The sequence below is a fragment of the Capsella rubella genome, unplaced genomic scaffold (genome assembly GCF_000375325.1).
Source record: "Capsella rubella cultivar Monte Gargano unplaced genomic scaffold, Caprub1_0 scaffold_5, whole genome shotgun sequence".
Lineage (NCBI taxonomy): Eukaryota > Viridiplantae > Streptophyta > Magnoliopsida > Brassicales > Brassicaceae > Capsella > Capsella rubella.
The window spans coordinates 6,100,798-6,111,349 of record NW_006238919.1 but is presented as its reverse complement, the minus strand read 5'-3'; the positions used below and the strand labels follow the sequence as shown (position 1 = coordinate 6,111,349).

Sequence of the window (10,552 nt, the reverse complement as noted above, 5' to 3'; positions counted from 1 at the left end):
AGTACTTCCGCTGTTATCTTGTTTGAATCTGAATTTTACAAAAAGCATGAGGAAGCCTATAGCGGCTGTCACTAAGACAAGGAAAAAGAAAGAATCCATTAGTATGGTGAAAGTAGGAGCAAGCTTTGGATGGAGGAAGAATTTTAGAGAGAGGAAGAGGCTTTGAGTGACTGTCGAAGACTTTATTGGCACAGAAACTCCATTGATGTTTCTTGGAAAATATGGTGAGATTTCGTGGAAAATGTTTGCTAACGACAAAATCACTGTCCCACAATACTCCACCACCATTCACTTAATTTCTCGGAAGCCAAATAATGAATTAATGATGATAAGATAAACATCTCAAACAACAACACCTCTCGTTCCACAATGCTCCACCACCATTCACTTAATTTCTTGGAAGCCAAATAATGATGATAAGGTAAACATCTCAAACAATAACACTTTACGTCCACACATTCTTCTTCTTTCTCTCTTTCTCTTCTAATAATATTGAATGATAGATAGAACACAAATCTTATCTTACGAATATGTACAGTTTAACAAGGTTTAGGAAAGAAAAAATAAAATGACAGAGATTGAAGCTTCACATCATTTCTCATACTCTTACTTTACTAAGATGTCTATAAATGTAGTAAGAGAATAAAAGAACTCTAAGTTTTATGTGCAAAGCCATCAATCTCAATAATAAAAACAACAAAAGTGGGGCTCTGAAATTGCAGTATCATCAACTTTACACGGTAATACTGTCCAGCAAAGACGCACAAGCATCTTCAAGCAAGTCCAGTACCTGTCAAAAGAAACAGCAGACCAAGTAACAGACAAAGATCAAGTTTCCTTGTGAGTTTTGTCCAAACAAAACAGTACCATTCTAGAGTGCAAGGCTACTTGGTAGTGACAATGGCATGCCATTTCAAAGTCTTATAGACTAAAATCAACCATTTGATAGATCTCTAGTGGTTGAATTTTATCTGTCTAAACCAATAGTTACTAGTTCTACTCCACAATAAAGCTTCTCCAATCTCTAATGGTATACCTTGTCAAAACCTTGAGCTCCACCATAGTATGGATCAGGAACAAACTTGTCACTGTGTTTCTTGCAATACGAACACATTAGCTTAACCTGAAAAAACAATGAAATATCTTCTGAAAATCTCCAAAAAAGAGTTCCTAAAAACAATGAAATATCTTCTTGTGTTGTGTGTTGTAGTTTCTTTGACAAGTTAGGTCTCATGTGTTCACAATACTTTGTTGACTGTTAATGACAAATGAGTTACTTATTATTGAGCTTATATAGGTAGGAATGTACAGTTGTATACGAATATTACACAGATTATAACAGAGTAGTCTTCTAAAGTTTCTGAGGAATACAAAAATACTTGTAAGTTGTTTTGAATGTTCCGGTTTGAGACGAATGTTACAAATTAGCACTTTTTGGAGTTAATGCTACATCTTGAACAACGTGCAACTGGTTTTATACTATGATCACTGATCAGTCATCTTTTGACAGATATATGAGAGTGTAAACGTAACTTCAAATGTTTACTAGGGTAGTTTCATCACCAAGGTGCAAGGCCTGTCTTATCTCTAGCAACCTCAACGTCTCATCTACTTTTGCCCACTGCCTTTAAAGAAAACAAATCTGGTTTCTTGCTTCTTAGGTCACTTATAGAATCACTCTTGACGTTTATGTTTATCAAGACCATATATGGATAATGGATGTGAATACGAGTTTGCTAAGGTATATCTTTACTCTAAATCAATTTCATCAAATGTACTTTGCCTCTTCCCTATTTTGATTAGCATTCATATATTTTCAAAAATTGTATAGTATATTCATGTTTTGGGATACGATATGTGAACTTTCATCATTTGCTTGTTTCAGGTTCTTATGTTGCTTTGTAATTCTAGACAAGTAAGGCTAGTTGAATCTGCAGATTAATATATGTTTAAGCAATACAGAGTAAGTAGATGACAAAAAAACAAAAAAACAAAACCAAATCTTTCTGCAGATGCGTCTATTAAGAGATTCAAATGTTGGAAGATTAACCGAGCTTGGGTGGAAGATGGTGGAGTTCCCATTGGATTCACCTCTTGCAAAGATGCTCTTAATGGGTGAACGGCTTTGATTGCATAAACGAGGTTCTGACTATCGTGTCGATGCAAGGGAGAAATTTTTTGTACCAGAATCAGATCATTTAACGCTACTGAATGTGGAAAGAGCATGACTATAGAGGAGACTGGTCTAAGGTCTGAGAAAAAGCTAGAGAGGTCAGATCCCAGCTTCTGGATATCCTCAAGCAACTAAAGATACCACTTACGTCGTGTGGACCGGATTGGGATATTGTGAGAAAAGCCATTTGTTCAGCGTATTTCCACAACTCAGCTAGATTAAATGGTGTCGGAGAGTATGTGAACTGTAGAACCAGGATGCCTTGCCATTTGCACCCTAGCAGTGCACGGTCTGGGATACACACCGGATAATGTGGTGTATCATGAACTGATCTTGACCACTAAGGAGTACATGCAGTGTGCCACATCGGTTGAGCCGCATTGAGAAGCTGAGTTAGGGCCTATGTTCTTCTCGGTCAAAGACTCAGATACATCGATGTTGGAGCATAAGAAGAAGCAGAAGGAAGAGAAAACAGCGATCGAGGAATAGATGGAGAAACTGAGAAGAGATCAGGCGGAGTTGAGAAGCAAAGTGAGAGAGAGAAAAGGAAAAGGGCAAAGCAGCAGCAACAGGTTTCAGGTCATGGCATGAAAATAGGCACCACTTACCTCAGGCCTCAGAAGTTTGGACTGTGACATTATTGTAATGTAAAAAAACAAAAACTGAAAGAAAAAATAAAAGAAAAGCAAACTGTAATCTAATGCTTCGGCTCCATCATCTCTGCATTTAAACCGCAGCCAAAACACATTGATCCAAAGAGCAGACAAGATGCCAACCTGAGGAAATTTTAGAAGGGCCCTATCAAAATATTACCGCTTTCTCTGTCTGATATTTCTTCAAGCTTTGCGATTGCATCCATAAGAGCTAGTTCATGATCCTACAGTAACACAAATGAACATGACATAGCAAATATAACAGTAAAAATAAATTTGGCACAAGATGTATGCTTTCTAGAGGCAGAACGTATACTAATTAACAAAGGTGTATAACACATTAGGTAGCCATTTAACTAAACTTTATACAATACATTATTCAGCTTTTACTAAGAAAATCAGAACAAAATTCAGCATTTAGCAGCACCTTCTGGACGGGCTTATCTAACACGAGCGAATATTTTCAACGACATAACAAATTGCAGAATCAACAACTTGAAACAAGCTAAGTGTTATATTGCTTTGCATTTACCTGGTCCAGATTCTGTGCTAGGCTCGAATGATCAGTAAACTTAGGCACCTTTACCAATACAGAATAATAATACACTTTCTGGTTCCCTTTCGTTGGCTTGTCTTTCACTGGTTCTTCCACTTCAGATCAATGTTTGCAACGCGGAGAGATCCGGTATCTGCCAATTGTAAGCAAAGCCAGAAGTTCAAAACAAGTTAACAAATGACAATAAAATAGGATTGTTCAGCATACCTCGTCAATCATAAGCCTCAATATATCCTGCGCACGAGGATCACCAGATCGTTTATGGATACCATATTGTTGACATGATACAACTTATGTAAACTTCATGTCAGCAACAGCTTGGCACTGTGCCAACCTAACCGAAAACAATCAACTGACCTGCAATGAAAAAACCATAATTTAATTATCATAAAAACCAATTATGAAGACCTTTATGATTGCGTGAAAGCAGTTAGATAAATATATCACCAAAAGTATTCATTCAAATCATCCTAGTTCCTCCACTGCGAGTGCTTAGACTTGCCTTTTTTTTGCTTCTTTGAGCCTCCTGTGATTGGTACAATTTTATAAGTATGAATACTAACAAGCAAACATGCTAAAAGCAAAAGGAAAAGCTCAAAATTTAAGCCATACCATCTGAATCACTTCATAGATTTTGGAGTCACAACTTTCCGATCAAGAAAGCATATATAATATTAGCACTGGCGGAAAAGCATAAAAAAAAACTATGGAAGACTTGCACAAAGAAACATACATGATGATAAATGTAGCAGAGACACTCAGGCATGAATCTCAAGTTCGCTGCTTCACCCCAAGATTAGAAGATACAGGGCCATATACAATAGCTTGCGCTGTTGCATTTCCTGCTGTATAGTTGGCAACCTACGAGCAGAGCATACATTAAAACATATTCTCGACACCAGAGTTTGCTAAAACATTTAGCCACAAACAAAAAAAAATTAATTCATGCTCATGAAAAATACACAGAAACCCTTAGTTGCTTCTGAATATAATATTTTTTCGAGTCAATTCCTGAATGATATGACATTTAGGTTTTCCAAAGTAAACAGCAACAAAAGCTTCATGTCATATAATCTCTCACTATTGACTTTACTGATGTGCAAGGCCAACAAAGTAACTTACACAATATCATCAACTTTTCAAACTGATAATATCCAGCAAAGACTCACACACATGCATCTTTAAGCAAGTCCAGTACCTGTCAAAGAAACAAGTAGACCAAGTGAGAGATCAAGATTCAAGTTTCCATGTGAGCATTTTCCTAACAAAACTGATCAACTGACCGAACAGCCTGACTAATGAGACTACAAGAGCTAATTAAGATGGCAGACTCATTAAGAGCTGATGAACTCTAATTTTGCTGTTACACAATCTTGTATAAAATTAAAAGCTTATTATTAAAGACGAAAATGGCATAAGGGTTTCTAACCTCCTCCATCGGTTCCCATCTCTGAAGCTCTCATCATCTCTGAACCTCCAACATTTGATATACCCCGCATTCTCCTATCTTCCATTTTTTATATTGGTATGTTGTGAACTCAAAGAGAAGCTCGGTGGAAGTCACATCATGTGCTTTAACTTCAAATGTGTAGATATGCTCTGTTAAAACTCGATCTATGTAACGGCTGCTTGGTGTACACCAAACTCTACCATCATTCTGTTTGTCCATGATCTTAATATGTACATTCATCGAATCATGAACCCTTCCTTCATGAACCGTTTCTCCATTGATATTAACCAGTATGATGCAAGCCTTAAATCTCAAAGATTTAGGAAGAAGCAACTCATTCAACTTGATTGTCAATAAACTTCCAGTAGTAGCTCGGTGATTGAAGCAGGCAGGCACTTGTTTACCTGGTAACATCGCAGAATTAGAAGTTGATGTGTGCATGATGAGGTCTCTGGCTTCTTGATTCAGTTTGAAGCAGTTTCTGAACTTCAAACGGATATATGGATGGTTAAAGGAACAATCCAGTCTCTCAAGGGATTGACAATTGTCTGCATCTATGAGAGACAAGGAATCTGAAAATTGGGGGAGTGATACAAGATTCTTGCAGTTGTGGAGTCTAAGTTCACTTAAACGAGACATTCCCTTGACCCATGGAGGAACTTCTTGTATATCTTCGTTTACCAAATGCAGAACCGTGATGATGTCAAGAGCATGCGGGAATTCTTTGAGGCTTTCAAAGTATGATATACGGAAATCCAAAAGAAGAGGCATGATCGACCAAGGAATTTCTTTTATGAGGACAAAAAAAAGAGGAATTTCTTTTATTGCTTCCTGTGAGCAACATACACTCAATGTTTGTGGAGATCTCAGGAAAACTTTTCAACTGCGAGCAATCTGTGAGATCAAGGAAACAGAGAGATTCCAAGTTGATGTTGGTTGGAAGAGCCTCTAGCTTTGAGCATCCTCTCAATGTCAACGAAGACAATCGCTGAAGGTTCCCTATAGAGGAAGGAAGCTCCACCAGATTTGAGCAGTTAGATAGATCAAACTTTTTGAGATCAGTGAGATCTCCGATAGAGGACGGGAGATCCACAAGACTTGAGCAGCCACTGATATTCAATTCCGTCAGATTTGTTGCAGTTCCAATAGAAGGAGGGAGCTTTAGTAGACTTGACCAATCACTAAGATTCAGAGAATAGAGATTAGTCGCATTCTAGAAGCAATTTTCTAGAAGCAATTCCTTGAGATTAGTGGCATTGATAGAAGACGGGAGTTTCACAAGTCTTGTGCAATCACGAAGATCCAATTCCACAAGTTTAGTTTCATTCCCAATAGAGGGAAGCTCCACAAGATTTGAGCATTCACAAAGATTTAAAAACTGGAGATTGGTCAAATTCTCAATAGAAGGGATTTTCACCAGCTTTGTGCAACAAGAGAGAATTAGTTCCCGGAGATTGATTGCATTCCCAATAGAAGAAGGAAGCTCCACTAAACTTGAGCATCCAAAGAGATTTAACTTTTCAAGATTAGTGGCAGTGGAAAGATCCGGAAGCTCTTTCAGATCTTTAGAACGAGACAAATCCATCCACCTGAGATTTTTAAGTTGCTGCATTGACACAATAAGAAAATGTTGACATGATTGGCTTAATAAATTTGAGTTTGTTAACTAAACTAGAAATTTTAACGGAAATAATATTCTAGATATATAACCAAAGGTTTTGAAAATTGAAATGTTTTTATCAAAATTACTTACTATAGCTCCTTCCCATAGCTTCTGAAGCTTGCTCGATCTCATACGTAGTTGGACGAGAAACTCGGGATTAAAAGTAGATGGCAAACACATATTCTGGAAATAACTCCAACCCAGAAATCTTATCTTTTGTGAATAATATAGAAGTGAGTTCAGTCTCTCAGGTTGAGAAAAATCCTCCTTACCATCGATTCTTATGATTTCCAGATCAGACATTCTTTCAATTGCTTTTTCCCTTATATTCAATTCTTCTTCAGTTTTAGATAAATCTAAATTTATGCCTATAAAATGCCTATTATCCTGGAAAAAAAGAAGTATAAGTAGATACATTAGTTATTAAATAAACACAATTCGTATAAAGCAAACACAAATCGTATAAAGCAATATTGCAACATCATAACTTACTGTTTTATCATTGCTAAGCTCTTCACATATATCTCTTGCACAGACCAAAAGATAATGATTCCTAAGACCATGCCGAACGAATTGTTGACGTGATTTTTCTCTTCCAAATTGTTGTAGCAGAGTATGCATCCATATCACTCCATGTTCATTAGATATGACTACGAGAGATCTTTCAGCTAAAACGTGAAGACCTTGGCTCACATCCGAGAACTTTTTTGCAAAAACCTTTTCCACTTTATAAGTTGATGCACAGCCAAAAAAACAGGCTATATAAAGAAATAAATATTTATCTTCAACACATAAGGCATCGTAGCTGAACTCTATAATGCTCTCTATTTTTCCATTAAGGTTAGTCTTTAACCTTGGTAGATTCGTTTTCCACTCCTGTTTGGGCATTCCTCGCAGAGCGGAGCCTAGAACCTTCAATCCCAAAGGGAGTTCACCAGCAAGGTTTGCAACTTCCTTAGCAAGCTCATAGAAACCTTTATATGGGTGTTTCTGTCCAAAGGCATGCATACAAAACATTTGAAAAGCCTCATCACTTGATGGAAATTTGACTTTGTAAATATGATTAATCCCATGGGATTTCAACACTCTTAGATCTTCTGTTACGACAATAATCCGACTTCCAGGACCAAACCATCGAGCTTCTTTCGCTAAGGCATCTAGTTGTTCTATTTGATCGACATCATCAAGAACGAGAAACACTTTCTTTTCTTTCAACCATTCTTGGGCCATTCCTAAATGAGAAATCTTGATATCTTTCTGATTGATCATTTGAGACAACATTTGGTTTTGAAGTTGCAATTGAGCACTATACTCATCCAAACAAGATTTTGGATAGCTTTCTCTAATATCAAGCATGATCACACTAAGTTGGAATCTGCTGGAGACTTGATTTAACATAAATCTAGCAATGGTTGTCTTACCAATCCCAGGCGGACCCCAAATCCCCATTATCCTTACCTCATCCAAATCTAGGCGTAACAATTGCTCTATCCTTTCCTTATGACCTCCCATCCCAACTAAACCATCAAAATCTTTGGATGGTGTCGAGTTATTCAACATGTTTGAAACATCGGTGGTTAATTTTTTGATCATGTCCGCTTCATTGACCCTAACATTGGAAGATATTAACATAAGTAAATCTATTCAATGGTCTAGTCATGGAAAATTCTCATACATACAAATCCTAAATATATGTATTTTCCATGTTTGATATTTTTAAAAGCTACATATTAACATAGTTTGAACTTTGAACTCTAACTCTTAAGGAGAGTAAAAAATCAAGAGGACATACCAATTTTGAGAATGATATCCGGCGATTGTAGCCACATCCTTCAACGCGTTTCTCCATATCTCAATATGCTCTTTGATTTTACCTTTACAAGTTTTTCTGAAAGCTTTTCCAAAATCACCAATCTGTTTCTTAATGTCAGTTGGTTCTACTTCATAGAATATAGTCATAACTATTTGACCCAACTCTACCCTACATTTCATGATCTCTGCCAACTCATCAAGACACCACGAAGAAGAGGCATAATCCTTGGAAAGTAAGACGATCGCGATCTTCGATCCTTTAATAGCTTCTAGAAGCTCAGGACCGATCGACTTGCTCCTCAGTATATCATTATCAATGAATGTGTCGATTCCCTTTCTCTTGAATGATTCCAGGATGTGACTAAGAAAGGAGCTTCGGACGTCTGCCCCGTGGAAGCTTGGGAAGACATGGTATTTGCAGTTACGAGACACAGAAGTTGGAGGAGTTGAAAGAGATAAAGAAGTTGGGTGAGATGGAGAAGATGATGAAGAAGATTTAGTAGTATCTTTGTTGTCTTGTTGGAATTTGAATCTTTTATAGAACGTAATGACTATAGCAGCTGCGACAGAGCCAAGGAGAAAAGAAGAATTCATTCGTATGGTAGAGTGAGGATTCCTAGATGGATGGGTGGAAGAAGGATTTTAACAAAAGAGGAAGAGCTGCTCTACGATAGAGATAGAGAGACTCTATTGTCTCAGAAACTCCATAGAAAATAAAGTGAGATTTCGTGGAAAATGGTTGCTAAAGACAAAACCACTGTCTCCATATGCTCCACCACCATTAACTCTATTCACTTATTGATAACTTAAAGTATACCAAACTATTATAATCTCAAAACAACAACACCTCACGTCCACACATTCTATAATAATGAAAAATATGTTCACTTTAATTAATTAAAATCAACAGAAATCTCTTCTTAAGAATATGTTCAGTTCAACAAGGGTCAAAGACCCTAGATTCACATACTTTGATGGGGACAACGATAACGACGCGTCGTAACATGGATGTATACTTAGTACAATAGACACTCTATATTGATGGTTTCTATTTCTTCTTTGTTTTGTTATGAGATAATTTGTAATTAATGGTAACCACATTTTAACGTCTATATGGAAAATAGATAAACCAGTTATATATCTATTGATTCCATCTTTTAGTTATGACTGCTTTTTTTTTCAGCTGTCTCGTTTTCTTGTCAATGTTTATTTTGTATACCTTTCTAATGTTTTCTTGGCCAAGTTATTTTAGTTGGTTATAATGAGATTAATTTTATTTTTTTGTTGTAATGAAATTACGAATATATGTGACATTCTTGTAGAGATTTTAGTCAAAAAAGCAGTAAAATTTATGTATTTGATCAAGTTTCAATCTTTTTCTAATGTAACTAAAATATATTAAAAATTATCGACTTTATAGCATATAGTTTGTTATTTGCGTTAAACCTTCTCCAAAATTTGAGTGGGTTTGAAACAAATGTTACAATACAAACACATCCACCTTAACTTGAAAAGTTTAATGAAAATATATTACAAAAAAATAAGAGTTCCAAAGTAAATCAACAACACCAATAATACTATATCAGTTCCCTCTTTCTTGTCTATACATCAACCAATCAGTGATCATCAACGACTAAGTAAACCAATCAGTGATGATCACTGTCTTATCTTACCAAGAAAGATGGTTAATGGGCTTAACTTAATGTTTATTGGTCTTCCTAAAGGCCCATAATTACAACAAGTGCCAGCAAAATCCGGCGACGAACACAACGAAGTTTATCTTCAACCTCAGGCGCCGGAAAACACAAAACCTCCGCAGAAAAACCAAACGACATCAATACGGCTACCACACCGCCACGATGGTTACTTATGCTTGTTCTGTCTACATTTGTAGGGATTCAGATCAGTGTTGTTCATTCTCTCAAGCCTAATTCATGTGATTTGTATGCTTTCTGAAGACAGCTCCTGTATGAAACATGTCTCTGCGTCTGGCTTCTGTCCAATTATGAACCTGCAATAGAGTACTTGGCAACATCTAGGACAATGCAAAGGTTCACAGAAGTAGTTAAGAGCTCGACTAAGTAAAAGGTGAGCTTTGTTCTCTTGTGTGACTTGGTTAATATTGTAATCCTGCAATCAGTTAAAGATCTTATTATATAAACCTTGGTTTTCAAAGTTAGCCATTAACAAGATCGTGACACGTGTCAATTATAAACTATAAGATATTGACACGTGTCGTAACTAA

General features: G+C 36.5%; 1 pseudogene; it reads right to left on the bottom strand.

Annotated features, from left to right (window-relative positions):
- Positions 1-4,844: 4,844 nt before the first annotated feature.
- Positions 4,845-8,953, bottom strand: LOC111830632 (annotated as a pseudogene).
- Between the last annotated feature and the right edge of the window lie 1,599 nt (positions 8,954-10,552).